The sequence below is a fragment of the Myxine glutinosa genome, chromosome 6 (genome assembly GCF_964187855.1).
Source record: "Myxine glutinosa chromosome 6, kmMyxGlut1.1, whole genome shotgun sequence".
Classification (NCBI taxonomy): domain Eukaryota; kingdom Metazoa; phylum Chordata; class Myxini; order Myxiniformes; family Myxinidae; genus Myxine; species Myxine glutinosa.
The window spans coordinates 38,042,813-38,067,996 of NC_136266.1; positions in this window are offsets into that span (position 1 = coordinate 38,042,813).

A 25,184-nucleotide genomic window follows, 5' to 3' on the forward strand; every position below is an offset into this window, starting at 1 on the left:
TTTTTGCTCTACAATGGTAAAACATGTTTACATAGAAATACCAATAAATAAAATCTGACCTTATGTACTCTTGCCTCATATTCATCTTTTGATCTCAAATCCAAATTTCATGAGTTTATTGCAATAATAACAAATTTGACTTCACTGTTCCAATATTTATGGAGGGCACCATATATATAGCAATTATTCAGATTGGTGGTGGTAAGATATCTGGATAAATAAAGGCTTGGCACTGTCCTCAATAAACACATGTGGCATATGAGAGAGACTAAGACCACGGAAAAATCCTACATTTTTGCCAAATCCGATGAAGTCAGGCATTGCGTGGGAGCATCCCCATGTGTCACCTGTCCCAGTACGACAGGAACTGCTGAGCAAACACAAAGGCTGCAGGCTAAGTGTATCTAGGAAAATGAATTTTCTCAATCAAATGTTGAAAGAGGCACGCTGTGGGACTGCTGTGGGAAAGAAGATGAGGTGAAATTTTGGGCGTGAGTTCTTTTTCAAAGGAAAACAAATTTGTTCTGCCTCTTGCTTTGAAGAGGCACTCAACTGAAACGTTGCTTCACCTTCTTTGCCATGACAGTTAGCATACCTCTCTCAAAATTTGTTTGAAAAAAATTAATCATCCTTATTTTTACCTCCGCCACCAAAGGTGGATGGAGGTTATGTTTTCACCCCTGTCTGTCTGTCCGTTTGTCTGTTTGTTTGTTTGTTTGTTTGTGAACAGGATATCTCAAAACGTTGTCGTCGGATTCGGACGAAATTTGGCAGAAATGTAGCGTATGTCACAAGGACAAAATGATTAGGTTTTGGTGAAGATGTGGAGTCGGATCCAGCTAGTAGAATTTTTTGAGTGATTCTTCACCATTGGGAAACAGGGCCAAAAACTATACATAGTAGGATATCTCAAAAAGTTGTGGATAGATTTGGACGAAACTTGTTGGGACAGGTTGTGTGTGTGACGTGGAAGAATAGATTCAATTTTGGTGAAGATCCGGATCCAGCTAGTAGAATTTTTAAGTGATTCTTCACCATCGAGTGATATGGCCAACCAGGCAGAGGAACGCTCTCTACCGAGTGCTGTTCTAGTTTGCTAATGCAGACAGACTCGTCTTTATTAAGATGTGTGTCTGGTTTCCAGGTAGCCAGAACTCGGTTGCACATTTTCATCCTGCAAAAACTTTTATCACACAGTCGATCCTCCAAAGCTTGTTCAACTTTCTAGCTGCAGGAAACGAATCTGTTTGGTTCAGTCCAGGCACTGCATCAAGCTATGTAATGTTGTACAGGCCCAACCACAAGCATTTTGGGTCACACATCCTGTACCAGTGGTGGTGCTCAGCACCCCCATGACAAAACTCAGCTTCTTTTTTTCTGGTTTTGATGAAGTCTCAAGAGACCAACCCCCTTGTGACCTTGCCTCAACAACGGCAAATAACGTGTGACCACTCTGAGCCCACATAGTCTGTTGCCAGGCGATCATCCAATCACATGTCTTGTCTTCGCCCATAGCCTAGCGGAAACGCCCAATCATAGAGGGTGTTAAACTCTGCTCGGAACACTGATACGGTGGTTTTGATGTCCAAGCAAGTAGCTATCTGCAATATCCATCTAAAAATAAAATAGACCAAATACTATGACAGTATGGTTACCAAATGATTATCTGCAATTAAGAAGAAATAGTATAAATCGAAACAATTCAAATTGACTGTGTGGCACCGTTCAAATAGTGCATAAGTGATGATCCCGAATCAGCAAAATTGTACGAATACAAAAAATCTTTATTTTCAGAACAATACTTTATATAATTGCTTCTAAAGATTATGGCAATACTACAATGTTTGTTTGTTTTTATTCTCAATTAAGTTTTTTTACTTTGTTCTTAAAATGTAACATCCATGAATACCATGATGTGTAAGGCCGACGGAGGTTCTGTATTCACCCCTGTTTGTCTGTCTGTCTGTGAGCAGGATATCTCAAAAAGTTATGGACAGATTCGGACGAAACTTGGTGGACAGGTTGGATGTATGACAAGAATGAATAAATGAATGATCGTTTTAAGGCCATTTTTCCCCGCTAGAGCGGGGGTTAGCCTTGCGGGCCCCATGACAATCATGGTTCCCTGTTTGAGAGGACAAATTTATTTGATTTTGGTGAAGATCCATATCCGAATACGAGAATATTTTAATTTTCCAAATGATTCTTCACCATTGAGAGATGGGGCCAAAAACGGTATAGAGAAAAATATGCAATTTCTGCCACTACAATGGCAGCTCACTGGGGTTAGCCCTGCAACAAGCAGCCATTGCATTGCAGCTGAAGCTTGCTGCAACTCTGTGCATATGACACAATCTGTAAACTTTCCGGCCTGGAATTCAGCAGCTGGTATATCCTCCCTTCTTTAGCTGGTAATGATCAACTTTCCATCCAACCTTTCCTCTTGCTCCTCTACTCATCTTGGCTCCTCTGACCATTTTATTGTCAAAGCCTAAATCTCTCTGGCTATTGGTAGACAGCAACCTCAACGTCACAGAATCTATCTGTTCACACAGGCCCACTGGGAAGGCCTGCATTCTGCCCTTTGACAAAAGGATGTGCTTTTTTCACAAAACCTAAATTCTCATGCACAAACCTTCCCACCCCGTCTGCCGCTATCCTATCTATACTCTCTGCCCGAGTACACTGAATCTTGTGGTAGGTTATTGCAGTCAAATAGCTTGCTTTACAAATATAGAAGGCTCATCTAATTGACAGCAACTTTGGGTCAATCTACAAGACTCACAACAAGTATGTGTCCATCCTGAGGCAACCCAGAAAAATGGAATCTTGCCATTCTCAAGCATGAACTTTTCTATCAGTTTCCTCCTTCAACATTATAGTGGTGCCTTGTCATATCTGTTTCTGGTACATACTCCCCTTCCCCTCCCCTCCCCTCCCCCGTCCACCTCCACGCCACCCCCAACACCTCAAACAGCATCACAGCAGAATGCTCAAGTTTAAGAAGAATATCTCGACTTGGTGCTCATCTCAAAATGTCATGTTACCAACCCATTCTGTTCTGACCCTATATTATCCTCTCACATTGCACCATTAAAAGCCTGGTGTTGGCTTAGCGGTTAGGGTGCCGGCTTGGGATCCTAGGATCCTGGGTTCGAATCCCGGTCGATCGCTGAATTAACGCCAGGGGGGTTGACTCAGCCTGTCATCCTTCCGAGGTCGGCAAATTGAGTACCAGCTTGCTGGGATGAATGATCACGGTGTGTACCCCGATTTTGAATAGGTACACCGTATCCCTGCGCATCGTAAGAGCGTGACCAAGGGTTGGCGTCAGGAAGGGCATCCGGCCATAAAAACATTGCCTCAAACAGGGAACCATGGTTGTCACGGGGCCCGCACGGCTAACCCCCGCTTCTAGCGGGGAAAATGGCCTTAAAACGATCATTCATTCATTCATTCATTGCACCATATCTCACTCTATCCAGGGAAATTCAAGGAAATCTACGTCACACCATGTCACTCTAGAATTATCATCCAATAAACCTAACCATCCATTCCCATGGAGAGCCACTGGAAGAAGTAAATTATATTGAACATCTTAGCCTCACCATCAGCCATGACCGCTCCTGGATCCTCTGTCATTCCAAGTCAATTACTGAAAAATCAGAAATGCTCACAACCCACAAGGCCTTTCTCCGTAGCTCAAAGGAGTACTGCTCTTCCCAATGGAATGGCACCCCAGCTCTCCTAGCAGCTGTGGATTATAAACTTCTCAACATTATTGGCATCTCCCACAATGAAGCCGAAGCACATGGCCTGTTGCTCTCTCTGTTGTATGCAGTTCCATGGCCTCTGTTTTTTGCTGCCTCTCGTTACCACCGCCACCAAAGGTGAATGGAGGTTATGTTTTCACCCCTGTCTGTCTGTCTGTCTGTTTGTTTGTGAACAAAATATCTCAAAAAGTTGTGGACAGATTCGGATGAAATTTGGCAGAGATGTAGTGTATGTGACAAGGACGAAATGATTAGATGTTGGTGAAGATCCGGATTCGGATCTGGCTACTATAATTTTAAAAGTAATTCTTCACCATTGGGAGATAGGGCCAAAAATTATACATAGCAGGATATCTCAAAAAGTTTCGTCCAAATCCATCCATAACTTGTTGGACAGGATGTGTGTGTGACAAGGAAGAATCGATTCAAATTGGTGAGGATCCAGATCTGGATCCAGCCAGTGGAATTTTTTAAGTGATTCTTCACCATTGAGTGATATGGCCAACCAGGCGGAGGTATGCTCTCTACTGAGTGCTGTTCTAGTTCCTTCTGCTCTCAGTCCTCCATCCTTCCAAGTTTTACACATTCTTCCAGTATACCCTCCTGGTTACATTCCAAAATCCAGGCTGAATGAACATCCCAACTCCTGTTTCTCTTTTCTCACATTTATAGAACCGCTTTCCCGAGACAGCTCTTTCCCACATTTCCCTCCAGGGTTTCAGCGGGTGATACACTACCTTCTCACATAATTCACCCTTCACTGCCCATAATCTTTTCTACCCCCTTAACATGGGTTGGCCCAGCCCTCTTGCTTGCCGGTTGCGACGTTTCCTCCCCTCTTTCTCTGTTAATTCAATCCCTTGCTCGTGTCCACCTTGTTGCCACACTGCCCGTTCATTGCCTTTTCCCATCAGTCACCTCACTCTTCCATGATCCTCAATGTTGTATAGACATAAAAAATGCAATGTATGTGACTCAAATCCCTCAAACTTGTCAGATGATGAATGTCAAAAAAATGTATATATAAAGAGTATTTTTGCATTTAGGTAACAATGTAAAGTCACCTGATGAGGCGCTGTCGCTGTTTAGAATAAAAAGTATTAAAAGTTACCCATGGAATAGTGATGGTATATTTGTAGAGTGAGATATAAACTGACAAATGATCTAGCTTCAGCTTGCTGTCACATTCAGTATTTTGCAACAATCAACTTCAACAACAAAAATAAAACTAGATGGTACTCATAGAATACTTACCCCACACAGTCAACTTGGTGCAGTCAACTCTTCTGATTTTGAAGGTTTTTTTTTCTTTCTTTGTTCCAATATGGCTGCCAGACCACGTGAGCGATGACATCATAAATTCATATTCTATAATATAATTGTTGTGTAGATCACGCTCAAGAAATTTTAAACTGATCAGACTAAGCGTTGTCCCCTGTCGAATTATGATGTCATAATTAAGGCGTTGGCGGTGTCAACACCCTAGCCTGGCGTTGGCTTAGCGGCTAGGGTGCCAGCTTAGGATCCTAGGATCCTGGGTTCGAATCCCGGTCGATCACTGAATTAACGCCAGGGGGGTTGACTCAGCCTGTCATCCTTCCGAGGTCGGCTAATTGAGTACCAGTTCACTGGTAATTCCCTGTTTGTCGTAAAAGGCGACAAACAGGGTTGGTGGCAGGAAGGGCATCCGGCCGTAAAACATTGCTTCAAAAAGGGGACCCGAAAAAAACAACAACAACCACGGTGCCTGAAAAAGGCCAACCCCCGCTTGCGGGGAAAAATGGCCTCTAAAGGTGATTTAATTAAGGCACCAATGACGTAATCGTTAACAACACTTATTCCCCATGCGGAGTTCTTTACAATGAGCCACGTTTCAAATTCAGGTTTCAATTTTTTCCAATGAGTGGTTTTGGAAATAGAGGCGCAACGTTTTTCGGTTTTTCCAAGATGGCGCCTCTACCACGTGACCTGTGATGTCATAATCATTAAAGTATTCTACAGGAGGAGGCGCTCCCATGGTGAAAATTTCCTGTCCAGCAGACCAACAGTTGCAGAGAGAAAAAAAATTCATACTGATCGGATGAAGCGTTATAAGTGTCAAATTATGACGTCATAATTAAGGCAGCGATGACATCATCATTAACATATCTTATTCCCCATGGGGAGTACTTGACAAGGAGCCATGTTTGAATTTTTTCCATTGAGCGGTTTCGGAGATATAGTGGTGTAACATTTTTCAAAGATGGCATCCGTACCATGTGACATATGACATCATAATTATGAATAAAAAATTCTACAGGCAGAGGTGCTCCTACAGTAATTTTTTGTGTCAATCAGAACAATGGTTGCCAAGAAAATGAATTTTAAAAATGCAGACACGCACGCCACACGTATGTACGCAACCGAATGCCTAACCCTGCTTTTTGCTTCGTGAGTGCAGGGTAACAACCTTGGACGACCCCCATCCCATTATGTAAGGCCTTGAAAGACTGTTCACTTACGCATTAGCAATGATGGTGCTCCAGTTGTTTCCCTTTGTACTTGCCACCACTGCAACACACAAAAATGTTTTAACCTCAAGTTATTTTTTTTTTTGAATAGAAACCATCTCCATGGTGTTCAAGCAAAACCATCTCAGCCACAGCAATCCCTAATGCAGGATTAGTGTCGATATACAAAGTAGATAAACTGTACAACTGATAGCAGAGTTAATCAAGAAAACAGAAAATCTACCCATGAGCCTGGCATTGCACTTAGGAAAGCAAATGCAGAATAGGTTGGGTTTACCAGCTTCTCTGTTTGACAACTGAGTGTCTTCGGGGAGTGAGCAGATCTTGCAGCTATGATTGGGATTCAGAGCCAAATGGCTGGCCATGCTGTCAAAGTAAAGCCAAGACTGCTGAAGTCCACACGAGCACTGCGTTATCATGTTCCTATAGAAAAATCAACAGCAGTAGTCATTCGGAGATGCATAACCCGAGATGTTAACTATAACAGGAAAAGCTCAAAGAACTGCAGATACAAGCTGTGGAGTTTTTGTACAGAGAAGCCTCAGTAAGTTTTATCATGCGATATCAATAAAATTGCTTCATTTAGTGAAATCATGCAACCCATTTATGTACGTATGTTTACCATGCTTTCCAGCAGAACGGCTTGTACATCAAATATTTCGGTTGCCTTGGGGTGTGCGCACTGCAGAAAAACATACATAAAAAGCAATAAACAATGATGAGGGAAAAGCAAACAATAAATTAATACATTGCCCACCGACACCAACTGAGGCCCTGTTCTCACCCTTAAACACTAGCCTCTCGTTGTGCTTTAGTGCATCTGTTTGTTATCATCCCACTGTTTTCCCTTTGACCCCATTTTGCATTCGATTCCTTCTGCTCTTTCATGAGCCTTCATTAAACCCATACTACAACTAACTACTACAACAACATTTAGTGGCCCAAATTATTACCTCGTGGGGTCTGCCGAGGAACAATTTCTTCTGTTTTTGTATGAAGCGGCTGGCCAGGCCTGATACTTGACTGATGATCACAGGAATAGGGCATTTAGTCAAGGTGCCTGAGATAACTTGCATACTCTTCATGATGCAGTTGTTAATTGCAGCACAAAACCAGCAGTCAGCGTTGGCAAGAAAAGGGAATAAAAACATAACAACACTAGAACGACACTCGGTACAGTGCATACCTTCGCCAGGCTGCACGGTTTACATTTTGTATCCCACTGACAGGCCGGATCTGAATCCGTATCTGATCCAAAATCTAATCGAATTGTTCTTGTCGCCTAAGCAAACTCATTCACTTAGTTTTGTCATAAATCGCCCAAAACAATTTTGAAATATCCTGCTATATATCATTTTTGGCCTCATCCGGAACAGGATCTTCACCAAAATCTAATAATTTCATCTTTGTCACACACACAACCTCTCCACCAATTTCTGTCTGAATCTGTCCACAACTTTTTGAGATATCCTGTTCACAAACATACAAACAGACAGGGGTGAAAACATAACCTCCTCCCACCTTCGGTGGCGGAGGTAACAATGATGAGTGTTATCCACCATATCCCTTACATTTCCTCGTGACCCCTGATGGTGGATACCTCAAAGCACTTCATTGTTATGTTTTTCTCTTTGTGATAGGCACTGTGGGACCTTTAACGTCCGCAAGTAATGCAAGCAGACAGGACACCCAGTTCAATGTCCGTCCAAGAGAAGTTACACACACTGATGTATCGCAGAAACATCAGGATGACATTTTACAGATAAGCTGAGATTCAAACCCAGGTTTGATAGTTCAGAGGCAAATGTGCATACCTCCAGGTTCACCTGGCCACCAGTACCTTAAGCCTCAATGTACCTTTCCCATGAATAGCACAAATGTTGCTGCCAACATATGCAGGCCGATTAAATCAACACCAGAACAAATAAAAACATTTATATTAGAACAAGTCGGTCATAACCAAAAGCTCTCAAATGAAACAGGAAAGGAAAAGAACACAAGAGCAAAACAAAAATAAATTTAAAAAATGAAACGAGATGTTGGTGAGGTTTCTCAAAAGACTAAAATACAAAGATCCCAAAAACTGCTTTTGTATCAAGTAAATAATGTTTACTTCTCATTGTGCAACCTACTCCACAAGTACAGCGTTAGACAGTGCTTACTTGATCATGTGTTCAGCATAGGATCGGCTGCAGCTTGTGCTGAAGCGGCAAGTTGAACAGCGTACGTACTTCGGGTAGTGGCTTGCAAAGTCCTTCACCTCCATGGTGCACTCTATGCATGTATTCATACTTTTGAATCGTTTCCAAATCGCCGTTCTCAATTGTGATTTTGAGATTATGCCTGATTGAGAGAGCCGACGCACTGCAAATGCATCTTTCGGTGGCATTTCTGTTTCAAATTTTGACTGACGCCGATTGAACAGGGACACACGAAGAATAACCTGGAAGAAACACACCATGGTTGAAGATATCTTTCTGGATATTGAAACAAAATGGACCATTTCATGCTCGCAAACTTTTTGCCTTAGCAATCCCAGCAAAGCTTGCTAATTGTTTGGTTTTAAGCTAGCACCTTGGTTCCAGGTTGAAGTCCTTCGAGTATAACAGGTTTTTTGTGTGTCATGTGATCCGTGGCCTTGTGTTGTTCTTTTGAGCTCAGATTAAGAAAGTTCAGACGACAATTGCTACAGTGATGAACACTGTTTTTCTGCAATGCAAAGTTGTATCATTATTATTCTTTAACAAGTATTACATGTTCATATGTAATAGAGAGCTTTGTAAGCGAACCTCTATGGCAATTGCATGTATATGCAAATCCATTCAAAATTTTATGTAAGACCATTCAAAAGTTCACTTTCATTTCAAATTTCACAAAAAAAAAAAAATTCAAATTTTTCCCCATTCCCTTGGGAACAAAATTTCATGTTGTCATTTGAAATGTCCCTTCCATGATCCACCATCTTGTCCCTTCCATGATCCGCCATCTTGTCCCTTCCATGATTCGCCATCTTGCTGACGTGATCTTGCTTTGGTCTGGCGCGACCGATAAATTATTTTCACCTGGTGATTAAAATCAATATATATATATATATATATATGTATATATATATATATATATATATATATATATATATATATATATATATATATATATATATATATATATATATATATATATATACATATACAGTGGAACCTTGACTTACGAGTTTAATTCGTTCTGTGACCGAGCTCGTAACTCAATTTGCTCGTTTCTCAAATCAAATTTCCCCATTAAAATGCATTGAAATGCTATTAATCCGTTCCAGCCCGCCAAAAACCACACCAATTTTTTTTAAAATATGCAGTATATATAAAAATATCTCGCGCTTTATATTTCACCTGTATGCAGCATACAAGTTGGCAGGATGGCCTGGACTGGAGGTACGCACACTTGACTCTAAACTGTCCAGCCTGGGTTTGAATCCCGACCCAGCTATAACCTGTCATGTCGGTGTTTCACAGGCAGGGTGATTCATCAATGTGTGTACCGCTAAACTGGGCGCCCCGTTTGCGTCCCATTAGTTGTTGGATGTTAAGAATCTCACTGTGTCTTCCACAAAGAGAAGGCGAGCTATCGCCGGCACTCTGAACAAGTTGTGGCCTGGCATGCTCTTCTCCTCTGCCGTTATATACGTCCTCCTCGGCATCTTTTTCCAGAAGAGCCCTGTCTCGTCACAGTTGAAGATTTGCTGGGGGATGTATCGTTCGGCTTCTATCAGTTCGGCAAAAGTTATAATAAAATCTTCAGCTGCCTTCACATCTGCCTCACCAAGTCGACAACACGCACACCTCGCTCATGTTTTTCGACGATTGCTTGTTTTATATCCAAGCACATCATCCTCTTCTTCTTCTCAGTACTGCCCTTGGCACTCAATTACTTAGGACCCATGGTTAAAACTAAGAAATTTTCCAAAATAACCAACATGCGAAAACAAAACAGCAGCGATATACGGCAGATATGCTTGCACGGCAAGATAACCACGTGACCGGAACCCACCTGGTGGCGGCTGGCGTAAGCTCCAAAATAACCAACATGCAAAAACAAAACAGCAGCGATATACGGCAGATATGCTTGCACGGCAAGATAACCACGTGACCGGAACCCACCTGGTGGCGGCTGGCGTAAGCTCCAAAATAACCAACATGCAAAAACAAAACAGCAGCGATATACGGCAGATATGCTTGCACGGCAAGATAACCACGTGACCGGAACCCACCTGGTGGCGGGTGGCGTAAGCTCCAAAATAACCAACATGCAAAAACAAAACAGCAGCGATATACGGCAGATATGCTTGCACGGCAAGATAACCACGTGACCGGAACCCACCTGGTGGCGGCTGGCGTAAGCTCAAAAATAACCAACATGCAAAAACAAAACAGCAGCGATATACGGCAGATATGCTTGCACGGCAAGATAACCACGTGACCGGAACCCACCTGGTGGCGGCTGGCGTAAGCTCCAAAATAACCAACATGCAAAAACAAAACAGCAGCGATATACGGCAGATATGCTTGCACGGCAAGATAACCACGTGACCGGAACCCACCTGGTGGCGGGTGGCGAAAGCTCGTAACTCAAATCTCGGCTCGCATCTCAAAGCAATAAACCGCCCGAGCGACGGCTCGTATCTCGGAAAACTCGTAAGTTGGTGCACTCGTAAGTCAAGGTTCCACTGTATATATATATATATATATATATATATATATATATATATATATATATATATATATATATATATATATATATATATATATATATATATATATATATATATATATACTGAAACGCAAAAGAAACTTACCACCTTTGAAACCTTTAAATATCAACAATAACACTGCGTGTAGTAAATGTGTGAACTTATTTGTGGACAATAGTGTCCCCACTGTCAGACAAAACGGTCACGGATGGTCACTTGAACCTTCAATGGTCACTTCATAGCACAGCTGTTGAACAGCCGTTTTGACTGTCAGTGATTAGCCAAGGGGTACGGGATGATTTTAATGAGCTGCACGTGATGTCTTGATATTGGCTTTAAAAAGGCCAGTGCAAAATGGGCATTTCTATCAACATGCCACGATTGTCAAGGGATCAACGGCAGCGTGCCCTGGGCATGCTACAAGGCAGACTGAGCTACCGTGAGGTGGCACGTCGCCTTGGCTGTTCACACCAGACGATATCGGCCCTGGTGGACAGAGACACCCTTCACAACTCTGCAGATGACAGACCTCGATCAGGGAGGCCAAGAGTCACCACTGCAAGGCAGAACAGGCAGATCGGCCGAAGTCACCTGCGGGATCGATTCCGTCCAGCATCCCGCACTGCGGCAGAAACGCCGGGGCGTGCAAACCCACGGATCTCCAATGATACTGCACGAAGACGACTGCATGACTATGGTCTGACTGCCAGAAGACCATACAGAGGCCCCGTGATGACGGCTGCCAATCGCCGCAACCGACAGAGATGGTGCCAGCAGCATCAGCGGTGGACCTTGGCACAGTGGAACGAGGTCGCTTTCAGCGATGAGTCAAGGTTCTGTGTGGACAGTCCTGATGGGCGTGAGCATGTCTGGAGAAGAACTGGCGAGCGATATGCCGATTGTTGCGTGCGTCAGGCCAACAGGTGGGGTGGCCCAAGTGTGATGGTGTGGGCCGCCATATCAGGCCGGTACAGGACGCCACTGGTGGTTGTGGATGGGAATCTTAACGCCCAGCGGTATGTGGATAACATCCTGCGACCTCATCTGCTGCCATTCCTGCTATACCACCCAGAACTGAGAACCTTTCAGCATGACAACGCTCGTCCCCATGCTGCTCGCTTTACCACTGCATTTCTCCAAGGCGAGAACATCAACACCATGCAGTGGCCTGCGCTCTCCCCTGACCTGAATCCCATAGAGCACCTGTGGGATGAGCTTGGGAGACGCGTAGTTGGCAGGGCCAGGACACGGGCAGAGCTGCTTCAGACATTGAGGACTGAGTGGGACAGAATCCAGCAGCAATCCATCCAAAGACTGGTAGGCAGTATACGCCGACGATGCACTGCCTGTATCCAAAACAATGGTGGCCACACACGCTATTGAAAGGGGACTGACATTGCACCCTGTGCTGTTCTGTACTGTAGAACAAACTGATTAGATGGTGCATCTTGGTCAAAAACTTGACATGTCATCAATAAAATGCCAATGTTTCAATTAGCAATTGTTGGTTTGTTTTATTTTGAACTGTTACAATTTTATTACATTTCAAACAAGTGGTAAGTTTCTTTTGCGTTTCAGTATATATAAATGAATTAATTTATTCATTTATTGTTCATTGTTCGCTTTTCATAAAAGCATCTTGCTCACGTGATCTTGCTTTGGTCTGGCGCGACCGATAAATTATTTTCACCTGTTGATTAAAATTATTTTCACCTGGTGATTAAAATCAATAAATTACAATACAGTACTGCACAGAACGGATTTTGAATTCGAAACCGCTCATCATTTATGCCAGCTACACCGGCTTCAGTTTTCCGCCAGCTACACCGACGTCATTTAAGCCAGGTACACCGATTTCAGTACGTACCTGGTCCAGTCGACTAGAAGTCTAGACTATATAGCCTACAGGAGGTAAGTCCTGCATTCTATCCCAATCTATCCATTCAATAAAATTTAGTTGAATTTTAATTATAAGCCCAAGATCAAACAACCTAGCCTAGCTCGGCCTAGGCCTACAGAGGTTTGCGAGGGCTACGTACTCGATCGACTGACTATTGTCGACGAAGCTCTCACTCTACGCAATGCGTATTCATATTATATATATATATATATATATATATATATATATATATATATATATATATATATATATATATATATATATATATATATATATATATACAGTCACGTGAAAAAGTAAGAACACCCCATGTAAAGTTTTGACTTTTTCAACATATTTCAACTTCCAGCTATTTGATCTTCATTTCAACAATATTGGTAGATAAAGGTGATATAATATAACAAATATCATGAAACATTTACATTTTGTAGTCCATTGTATAATTTAAATAAACATAAATGCAAATTTTGCATGTGGAAAAAGTAAGTACACCCCAACATTTATCACAACTTCAAATACCTAAAATTAGAATCAGGTGCACCAGCTCAGGTGCAAATGATTGGAACATCGTTCGAGAGGATCTTGGAGGAACCTGTCTTATTTAAACCTCAGACATTCAGTTTGGTTTGCTCTTTGTTGTTGAAGTGTACAGCATCACCATGCCGAGATCAAAAGAGCTCTCTGAGGCCTTCAGAAAGAAGGTTATAGATGCCTACGAGTCTGGGAAGGGATTTAAAAAGATCCCCAAACAATTTGAAATCAATCATTCGACTGTCCGGAAGATCATCTATAAGTGGAGAAGATTCCAAACAACTGCCAACTTGTTCAGGCCAGGCCGCCCCAGCAAGTTCAGCCCGAGAGCAGACCGCAAGATGCTGAAAGAAGTCTATAAGAACCCCAGAATGTCATCATGGGACCCACAGGTAGCTCTTGCCACTGTTGATGTCAAAGTGCACGAGTCTACCATTAGAAAGAGGATGCACAAATTTGATCTACATGGGAGGTGTGCCAGGAGGAAACCTTTGCTGTCCAGAAAGAACATCAGGGCAAGACTAAAGTTTGGCAATGAACACCCAGACAAAGACCAGCACTTCTGGAACAATGTGCTCTGGACAGATGAGTCAAAGGTAGAGCTATTTGGCCACAGTACCAGAAGACATGTTTGGCGAAAACCAAAGACAGCATTTGACCACAAGAACCTGATACCAACTGTAAAGTATGGTGGTGGAAATATTGTTGCAGTTTTGAGAACCCACACAGGTAACATCATTAAAGGTTAAAGGTTGCACCCCATAGTTAGGCCACATGCAACACGTAGGTCACCTTAGAACGTTAGTTATTTCTTAGTATATGTGAGATAAGGCCATTTCCAATAGTTATCGTCTTCGTTGTGGAAAACAAATAAGTGTAGGCCCCGTTCAGTTTGCAGCCTCCCTCCAATCGACTCCATTGCTCACTATCCAGTCTGCACCCCATGCCCCATTGCGCCCATCCAGTCTGCACCCCATTGCCCCTCGCATTAGCGTTAGCTGCCAGTTGCTCGCTCAAACCAGCCCAAATGCCACGAGGTAAGGCCCGAAAAGGGGGTGGAGCGCGAGGTCGGGGGTGTGGCCACGTCAAGCAAACATCAAGGGCGGAGCCGGTAAGACCCCATCAACCAACCAGGGCTCGAGTGGGCATGGCTAAAGGGCGTGGTAAGGGTGTGGCTAGAGGTTGGAGAGGGTTGGCTAAAGCGGCGCTATAAAACCGTGCACGAAAAGCCCTCTGAAGGACTTTTGTGGAAGGCGCCAGTATTGAAGGACTTTTGTGGAAGGCGCCAGTATTGAAGGACTTTTGGGAGAGGCGCTTTTGCTCTGAAGGACTGATGCGATTACAAAGGACTCTCCAAGGACTTGCACGATTGCGTTTTACCAAGAGGACTGAATGGCACTCGATATATGAGAAGGACTCGTGTGCATACGGCAGTGGCAAAGAACTTGCACTTGGTTGGAGCGCATTGCATTGCTGGTTTCAAGGACTCGATTGGGAAAGGCGCTTTGGTGGCATCATTGGGAAAGCATTGCCGGAGTGGCGCATTGCGGAGGACTTGGGGAAGTGTCGCATTGTACCGAGCTATACCGGGAGCGCGTATAAGGCGCCGGTACAACTATTACGTACGCCAGTATAATCGCCAGCTTACCGATCCCCCCCAGTATAATTGTCCGATCCACGCCACCGACACGGGGCGATCTTGCCTGCCGTTTACCATCACCAGCTGCTTCGTTGTACGAGTCGGGGACCGGAGCGAGCTGTGGACGCCATCGGTGGACCCTCAACCCGACCATCTACAAACCCCGTGTGAGTCTGAGTCTGAGTGTGAACGGGCCCGTGTCCAGGGATAAGTATAAGACTGTTATAAGGCTGCCCTGTGTATCTGCTTCTTCCTCTTCACTGTACATTGCTTCTTTTCCTCTTCTTATTTGTACAAAGTGTGTAATAAATTACCTGTTCTTCTTGTTTTCCTCTTAATTCGACCGTCTTAGTGATTTCTCTATTGGGTAAGCGTGGCACGATCAGGAACTGCTCCAATCGGGTTAGTTCCTGTTAACGGCCCGAATCGTGGCTCGCTTTCGCTCGGCATGTCCACTGAAACCGTGGTTTGGGTGGGGTTATTTCCTTGCTTCACGGCCGGTGTTAGTACTTAGGCAATAAGACTAATTCGGCTTCCAACCCTATTTAACACCAACCGGAAGGAACATGAGAGCCCCAGATCGCGTCGGCTAGTAAAAAGACAAGGGGATTCATCCCCCCTTGGTAAGGGGAAGGCCGATGTTCTGAGATCCGCAACAATATCATGGTTTGGGGCAGCTTTGCTGCATCAGGGCCTGGGCAGCTCACCATCATAGAATCCACTATGAATGCTTCATTGTACCAGAGGGTGCTTGAGGATAATGTGAGGCCATCTGTCGGAAAGTTGAAGCTCAACCGAAGACAGACCTTGCAACATGACAATGACCCTAAACATACCAGTAAATCCACCAAGGAATGGCTGAAAAGAAAGAAATGGAGGGTTCTGGAATGGCCAAGTCAAAGCCCGGATCTAAATCCCATCGAGATGTTGTGGGGGATTTGAAACGAGCTGTGCATGCAAGAAACCCCTCAAACATCGCACAGCTGAAAGAATTCTGCATGGAGGAGTGTGCAAAACTTTCTCCCAGTCGATGTCAGAGACTGGTAGACAGTTATAAGAAACGCCTACTTGAGGTTGTTTCTGCCAAAGGGGACAATACCACCTATTAAAGCCAAGGGTGTACTTACTTTTTCCACATGCGTAATTTGCATTCATGTTTATTTAAATTATACAATGGACTACAAAATGTAAACGTTTCATGATATTTGTTATATTATATCACCTTTATCTATCAATATTGTTGAAATGAAGATCAAATAGCTGTATGTTGAAATATGTTGAAAAAGTCAAAACTTTACATGGGGTGTACTTAATTTTTCACGTGACTGTATGTCAATGTGATATTTCAGTTTTTTCTTTTTAATAAATTTGCAAAACTTTCTAAAATCTTGTTTTCTCTTTGTCATTATGGGGTTAGCCGAATACTTTCTGAATGCACTGTATATATATATATTATATAATATATATATATATATATATATATATATATATATATATATATATATATATATTTATATATATATATTATAAAACTCAAACAGGAAAAATGCTATTGAATAGTATACATGACAGCACGTACCTGATGTTGCAAATGGTGATGCTGGTAGTCGCTGACTGCGGAAAGTACCTTCAGGCAAAAGGGACACTGCAGATTTTTGGTGTTTTTGTGCACCATACGAAAGTGTGCATCAATGTCAGTGTAATAAGAAGAGCGAAATCCGCACACCTGAACACGGCAGACCATCCCTCGATTAGCATGAACTATCCTCAACTTCATCCAGATTTAGGAGAACAATTGATAAGCAGATGACTTTGGAAATAGACTTGGGATGATCAATGTGGAGAAGTAGTTGAAGTAAAAAGCATCAACAATACCTGTCCTTAAAGTAATCACACAATGCTACATTATTTATCAACACAAAAAGAGATCTTGAAAGATTAGTAATGGAAAAATAAATAAATAAATAAAAACAAAGAGCTGATACTCTTGGTCCCCCACATTTTGAGTGATATGAGGAATAGATCTGTGTATTGTAATATGGAAGCTAAATCTTGAAATGTTTTTGAAAAAGCCCATACACAAGCCAAGTTACTGAGATGATTGCCATGGCAACAAAATTCAGCCAATCACCGCCATGATCTAGTAAAGTTTATATAATGACATGAGGAATCGATCAATGCAATATGGAAGCTAAAGGTTCAACGGTTTTTTGAAATATCACGTACACAAAAATACATGGACAGATGATTGGTCGGTCGGTCAGTCGGACGGAGCTTATTTTAATGTTCCCCATCTCCGACCTTGGTGGATGGTCGGGGGACAAAAACAATCCGAACAAGCGTTACGCCTAGGTCCCCCGTCGGTGAAGTGATGTGAGTTGACAAAGTGGAAGACGCAGAAAACATGCTATGATATGATATTTCGCTCACAAGGTTCAGACATACATGGCGGCGGCCATCTTGGATTTTGACGTGGCGACCCAATTTTCAATAGCCTTCTTCCTTGTGCCTAGATACACCCAAACACCAGATTAGAAGTTGGTACTTTGCTTATTTTTCAAGATATTTCACTCACAAAGTTCAGACATATATATGGTGGCGGCCATCTTGGATTTTGACGTGGCGACCCAATTTACAATAGCGTTCTTCCTTATGCCGAGATACACACACACACCAAATTAGAAGTTGGTACTTCGCTTATTTTTCAAGATATTCATCTCACAAGGTTCAGACATACATGGCGGCGGCCATCTTGGATTTTGACGTGGCGACCCAATTTTAAACAGCGTTCTTCCTTGTGCCTAGATACAGCCACACACCAGATTAGAAGTTGGTACTTCGCTTATTTTTCAAGATATTCATCTCACAAGGTTCAGACATACATGGCATCAGACATACATGGTGGCGGCCATCTTGGATTTTGACGTGGGTTGCACCCACACACCAAATTTGAATGCGGTCCTTCGCTTACGCACGCATGCCCACACGCACGCACGCACGCCCGCACGCAAACACGCACGCACGGACGGACGGACGGACACACGGACGGAGGGGAAAGCCATAGTCCCCCTTTCGCTACGCTGTGCGACGGGGGACAAAAAGACAGGGATGGTTTGACTCACAAGAAATAGTATGCGAAAAAGGTGGTGCAAAACAACACTTAGAGCAACTCCTTTTACAAACATCCTGTGAAAACGGATTCGTGAAGAGATTACACATTCAGGTCAATGGACAATGTCAAGAGTGTGATGACATATTCAAGCTAACGGGACGGTTCGCTTCCAGCCATGCTCCAAGTGGCGCTCTCTTTCAAATACTCTCGTTCCCTCTCCTAATTATGTACCGGTACTTAACATTGTATTAAGAGGAAGTTCCATTTAACTTTCTGCACATGCTCCTCAAAGCGCAGACAAAAACCCAGAAGTGGCACGGATCATACACTTTATGCTCAGTATAAATGTATATGCCGAGGCCAACTGGATTATTGATAGGAGGCAAAGAGTGGTAGTGAGTGATAGATGTCTGGATGGGAGGATGCAAGTAGTGGGGTACCTCAGGGATCAGTACTGAAACCAGAAATATTCATAATTTCCATGAATGATTTGGTTAGTGGCGTTAAGAGGCAGACAGCACTGTCCCAGGTAGCTGTCGGGTTTTAAGGTTGTATTTGTAGGGAGATAAATGATAAATCAAGAGGTAGTGCTAAAGCAGTATAGGAATTTAGCCTCGTGTAGAATATTGTGTACAGTTTTGGTCACCACAGCTTAGGAACGACAGCGGTCATAGAGCGAGTTTAGGATCGAGCGACTAGATTGATTCTGGGCCTAGCTAGACTCATCAATGAAGGGTGGCTGAAGGAGACAGGACTTTATACATGACAAAAGGAGGTGGCTAGGAAGATATATGATAAAGAGATTTAAGGTAATGAAGGATATGGACAGAATAAGTGCAAAAGAGTTATTCAGAGGAATAGAAAGTGACAGGATCAGGGGGCATAGCCTGTGAGTAAAGAAGAGGAGAGTTAGAATAGTATTAGGGTTTTCAGTCAGAGTTGTAGTTGATATATGGAATAGTGTTCCTAGAAAGTGTAGTGGCAGTGGGCAAGAGTAGATAGTTTCAAATTGGAATTAGACAGGTAACCATATGCATTGGAGATAGAGGGGAACAGGGATGTTGGTCGGACTTGTAGGTAGCTTGTGTATGGATGGGTGATGTTTTCTGGGGTTGGTGTATTGCAGGCCTGATGGGTCAAATGGCCAAATTCGTCAACGTTCGTTGTATATCTTTGTACTAGTTAGTCTGTGTCCCAGGCAGTGTCCGTGCATGCTGATCGAAGTGTGCATGAAGCTCAAGTTCAACCAGTGCCGCTGTAAGCCGATATAGCGGACTAGTGCGATGCTGGTCCGTGCATACAGACCAAGGTGTCTTCAGTTGTGGTAAACAAAAACACATTTCCAATGCTGAATTTGGCCTTGGCTTTTACGCTTTCGTCAGGCAATATAACCGAGCTATTTCACGGCCTCTGGCTGCTGTAAACTCACAATCCCCATTCCTTGAAGTTGCATCGCCGTCATTTTCTTGCAATGGACAAGAAATGCAAGCATGACGACCATTTGTTTTCATCAATGCAAGGCTTGTAATAGAGCTTGTACGCAATCACGTGGAGGACAAAGACATGTGGAGATATCAATTTGCTTTTACATGGATTAACAAGACATGAGTAGACAATGGACAAACGTATATGTAATCCTGGATTTGAACCTTGGTTCCCCACATCTTGAATCAAGGGTAACGACGGCTAACAATACACTGACTTTAACATGAGCAAAAAATGCTCTCACACCGATGTCATGCTGCATGTCATGCAAACCCAAGATTCAGCCCGGCCCTGGCCTTCAGGCTTTTTTTTCCAAAGTTCTAGCTTTAGTTTACTCGGTATTTCGGCAATGGATACTCTACAAATCCGACAACGACGTGGATCAGTTGTGCTAGCAGATACAAGACCTCAAACAGTAAAGCAAAATAAGGTACGAGGCATACGGCAGACTTCTTACACCATTTATCATTCAACATGAAAAACAGAAGTCCTTAATCAGGGTGCACAGGTCAATGCCTACGAACCTCTCAAGTCTCACCTCACAAGCATACGGCATTTCTCCAGGCTTATGATGGTCCTTCATGTGTTGTAGCAGCAACTGCTCCGAATCATAGTTCAGCTCACATATCTTGCACCTGGCTGCAGCGGGTACACAATGTGTACATTTTTTATGTTTCAAAGGTAAGTGCACAAGATGTGTTGTAGATTTGCCCGCAGGCTGAGTCATAGTCCATCATAAAGTGCACCAATTGGTTGAAACCTCCAAATGAAGGACAGGAATGAAAAGCGCAAAAAAAGGAAGAAAACTACAAAAAGGAAAAGGCGAGAAAAAAAAGTAGGGATGGGGAGTTGAAGAGCTAGGATGAGAGTTGAAGAGTAAGGATGGGAAATGAAGAGTAGAGGTGGTAGGTGAAGAGCAGGGTATTGATTTGAAGAGTCGGGATAGGAGTTGAAGAGTATGGATGGGATTTGAAGAGTAGGGATGGGAATTGAAGACTAGGGATGGGAATTGAAGAGTGGAGATGGGAATTGAAGATTAGGGATAGGAATTGAAGAGTGGAGATGGGAATTGAAGAGCAGGGATGGGAATTGAAGAGTGGAGATGGGAATTGAAGAGCAAGGATGGGAATTGAAGACTAGGGATGGGAATTGAAGAGTGGAGATGGGAATTGAAGAGCAGGGATGGGAATTGAAGAGTGGAGATGGGAATTGAAGAGCAAGGATGGGAATTGAAGAGTGGGGATGTGAGTTGATGAATTGGAACGGGAGTTGAAGAATAGAGATGAGAGTTGAAGAATCTGGATGGGGAGTTGAAGAATCGGGGTGGGAGTTGAAGAGTGGGGATGGGAATTGAAGAGTAGGGATGTGATTTGTTGAATTGGAACGAGAGTTGAAGAATAGAGATGAGAGTTTAAGAATCGGGATGGTAGTTGAAGAATCGGGGTGGGAGTTGAAGAATGGGGATGGGAGTTGAAGAGTGGGGAAGGGAGTTGAAGAGTGGGGTTGGGAGTTGAAGAGTTAGGATGTGAGTTGAGGAGTTAGGATGGGAGTTGAGGAGTTGGGATAGGAGTTGAAGAATAGGAATGGGAGTTGAGGAGTTGGGATAGGAGTTGAAGAGTAGGGATGGGAGGTGAAGAGTAGGGATGGGAGGTGAAGAGTAGGGATGGTACTTGAAGAGTAAGGATGGGAGTTGAAGAATCGGGATGTGAGTTGAAGAGTTGGGATGGGATTTGAGGAGTAGAGATGGGAGGTGAAGAATCGGGATGGGAGTTGAAGAATCTGGATGGGAGTTGAAGAATCAGGATAGAGGTTGATGAGTAGGGATGGGAATTGAAGAGTATAGATGGTAGGTGAAGAGTAGAGATGTTAGGTGAAGAGTAGGGATGGAGTTGAAGAGTAGGGGATGGGATTTGAGTAGAGATGGGAGGTGAAGAATTGGGATGGGAGTTGAAGAATCTGGATAGGAGTTGAAGAATCTGGATAGGAGTTGAAGAATCTGGGTGGGAGTTGAAGAATCTGGATGGGAGTTGAAGAATCTGGATGGGAGTTGAAGAATCTGGATGGGAGTTGAAGAATCTGGATGGGAGTTGAAGAATCTGGATGGGAGTTGAAGAGTAGGAATGGGAGTTGGAGAGTTAGGATGGAAGTTGAGGAGTAGGGATGGGAGGAAAATATGGTGAAGTGGGAAATGAATTGGGAATAAAGGAGTTCAGAAGACAAATAAGGAGAAAGGTGAGGGAGGAGGGGGGGGGGGGGGGTTATACATTGACATTTTTGCATACATAATTAATATGCTTATAAATGTCCCCGTACCCACACATGCAGAAACAAAATCCATGATCCATTGTGTTTCAAACTAACATTTTCAGGAACCGCTGGACATTATATATTCCAGCACATATAGTGCTGCCACACCTACCCCTCCTCCCCCCTTCCACCCCCTTTACTCTCGCCCTCCCTCTTTGCAACGCAACACCAGTTTAGAATCTCAAACTAAATAAAAGTAGTAACCTATCTGCACATACTTTTGATGGCAGAAAAGTCAATGGCATGAGCAGACTTGACATGACGTTGGAGGTGGTAGGGCGTAGCAAAATAGCGGAAACAATGCATGCACATTGTGTGGATATCCAAGCTCTTGGTGCTCCATCTTTCAAGTTCCATGTGGTGTTGCATGTGGTTCATAAATCTGGGCAGTAAGGTGGGCTAGCTGGTTCAATCAAGCAAACAAGCAAGAAAACACATCGCCCAGCCAAGGGCTGGGTAGAGCGAGAAGCACGAGAGTTCGTTGACAAATTCACTCTCATCTCACCTGATGTTTGTCTTGAGTACCTTTTCGCAGCTGTTACATCTGAATGAAAGACTCCCAAAATACCCCTCTTCTTTCATCAACTGTGGATTTCCTTCCAGGTGGCCATAATAAAAGTCATCAAGCAACATGATGAGTTTTCCATCAGCACTGATTCTATACGACTTTGGAGGTGACTGTGGACTGGTGACTGTGGATGAGGCCTGGTTTAACAACAATGATTTTGGAACATGGGTGTGTACCAATGATCCAGGACTTGTGACCGAGTTCCTGTGTGAATGACAAATGATTTGTTTTAATACACCATCATACAAATTCAAGTTTAATCTTAAAAGTAAAAATGTTATTACAAACCATCGACAGGCCACATCTTTTGGATCAAAATCACACTTACTCGGTTACAGCAGTTGAGGTTTTGCCAAAGTTGCTCGCTTGCTCTATAGTCAAAGCGGTGGCAGTCGGCAGTGAGGTTAACGTAGTGTGTACAACTCGCAGCAATGAATTTGGAAAAATTTGAGAAGGGCGATTTGGACAAAAAACCTGCGAAAATAAGGAATGTAAAAATGAATCAAAATTGTAGACGTAATGAACCACACACGTACACTGTCGCAGTTGAGGGACATTTGTTAGTTTTAAACTACCCGTGTTGCAAGCAATAAACTGACATCTTAAGTTAAAATAAAACGTAAAATGGTGTATTGGCATTAGCTGTTCAAATACAACTGCCAACGTTTTTGTTTTTTTCCAAGATGGCAGCTGTACCATGTGACCTATGATGTCATAATTGTCATTAAAACATTCCACAGGAGGAGTTGCTCCTATTGTGAAAATTTCGTGTCCATCGGACTAAAAGTTGCAGAAAAATTTATTTTTCATACTGATCGGATCAAGCATTGTACTCGTCAAATTATGATGTCATAATGAAGGCACCGATGACATCATCCTCAATATATCTTATTCCCCATGGAGAGTACTTGACAATGAGTCATGTTTTAAAAAATTTCATCGAGCGGCTTCGGAGATATAGAGGTGCAACGTTTTTCGAAGATGGCGTCCGTACCACGTGACTTATGACGGAAACATAGAGGTGCAACGTTTTTCTAAGATGGCGTCCGTACCACGTGACTTATGACGTCATGATTATGAATAAAAAATTATACAGGCAGAAAATGCCAATTACAAATGGGGAAAATTGTGTGTCAATCGGAACAACGGTTGCTATAAAATGAATTTTAAAAATGCAGACACGCACGTACATACGCCACATGTACGCACGCAACCGATCGCCTAACTTTGTTTTTCACTTTGCGAGTGCAGGGTGACTAAGAACGGCACTCGGTAGAGCGCATACCTCTGCAAGGCTGAATGGTTTACGTTTTGTATCCACTGATTTTTTTTGTATCCACCGATATTGATATTTTTTGGCCGAATCCCAATCCAGATGTTCACCAAATTCTAAAAATCGAATTCGTCCTTGTCACACACCCAACATGTCCACCACATTTCGTCCGATCTGTGCACAACGTTTTGAAACCAGCTATATACAGTAATGCTATATACTGTAATGTGTATGGCCATAACTCTCAGTGGTGAAGAATCACTTTAAAATTACAACATTTTCGCATCTGGATCCAGCTCAGGATTTTCACCGAAATCAAATCAATCCATTCTTGTCACAAACCAAACATGTCCACTAAGTTTCGTCCGAATCCGCCCATAACTTTATGAGATGTCATATGCTATATATCATTTTTGGTCCTATCTCTGAATGGTGAAGAATCACTTAAAAAATTGTCGTATCTGGATCCGGATCTTTGCCAATTTTTTTACAGTTCGTCCTTGTCACACACCCAACGTGTTCACGAGGTTTTGTCTGAATCCGTCCATAACTTTTTGAGATATCCTGCTCAAAGACAAACAGATGGACAAACAGGGACGGATACATAACTTCTGTCCTCCTTCGGTGGTGGAGGTAGTCTTTGTAATATCAAACCAAAAGCACTTTCAAGGGATTTCCATCAACTCTTAAGGATATAATCCAATCTTTCTTTACATATAATCAATAATTACTGAAAGCTTGGTGTTGGCGTAACAGTTAAGGTGGCTGGTTTGAGATCTTAGGGTTCTGAGTTGGAGCTCCTGTCGTGCTGTGGAATTAACACCAGCTGGGTTGACTCAGATTGCCCTCCTTCTGTTGTCGGCAAAATGAATACCAGCTGATTGGTAATGGGGGGAATTGCATCAGCGGTACAGCTGCGCCTTCAGAAAATGATGCAGCCAAGCAACCACATTCTGCATACGAGCCACCAATAACAGTGGGCACCCCCCCCCCCCACCCCTTTTCCTCGAGCAATCTCTGGAGCTCAGCCAGAGTGACCATCGGGTTCTTGGTCACCTCTTTTACCAAGGCCCTTCTCCCCCGATTGCCCAGTTTGGCCGGGCGGCCAGCTCTAGGAAGAGTCCTGGTTGTTCCAAACTTCTTCCATTTAAGAATTATGGAGGCCACTGTGCTCTTGGAACCTTCAATGCAGCAGAAATTTTTTTGTAGGCTTCCCCAGATCTGTGCCTCGACACAATCCTGTCAATGAGCTCTGCAGGCAATTCCTTCGACCTCATGGCTTGGTTTTTCCTCCGATATGCATTGTCAGCTGTGAGACCTTATATACACATGTGTGTGCCTTTCC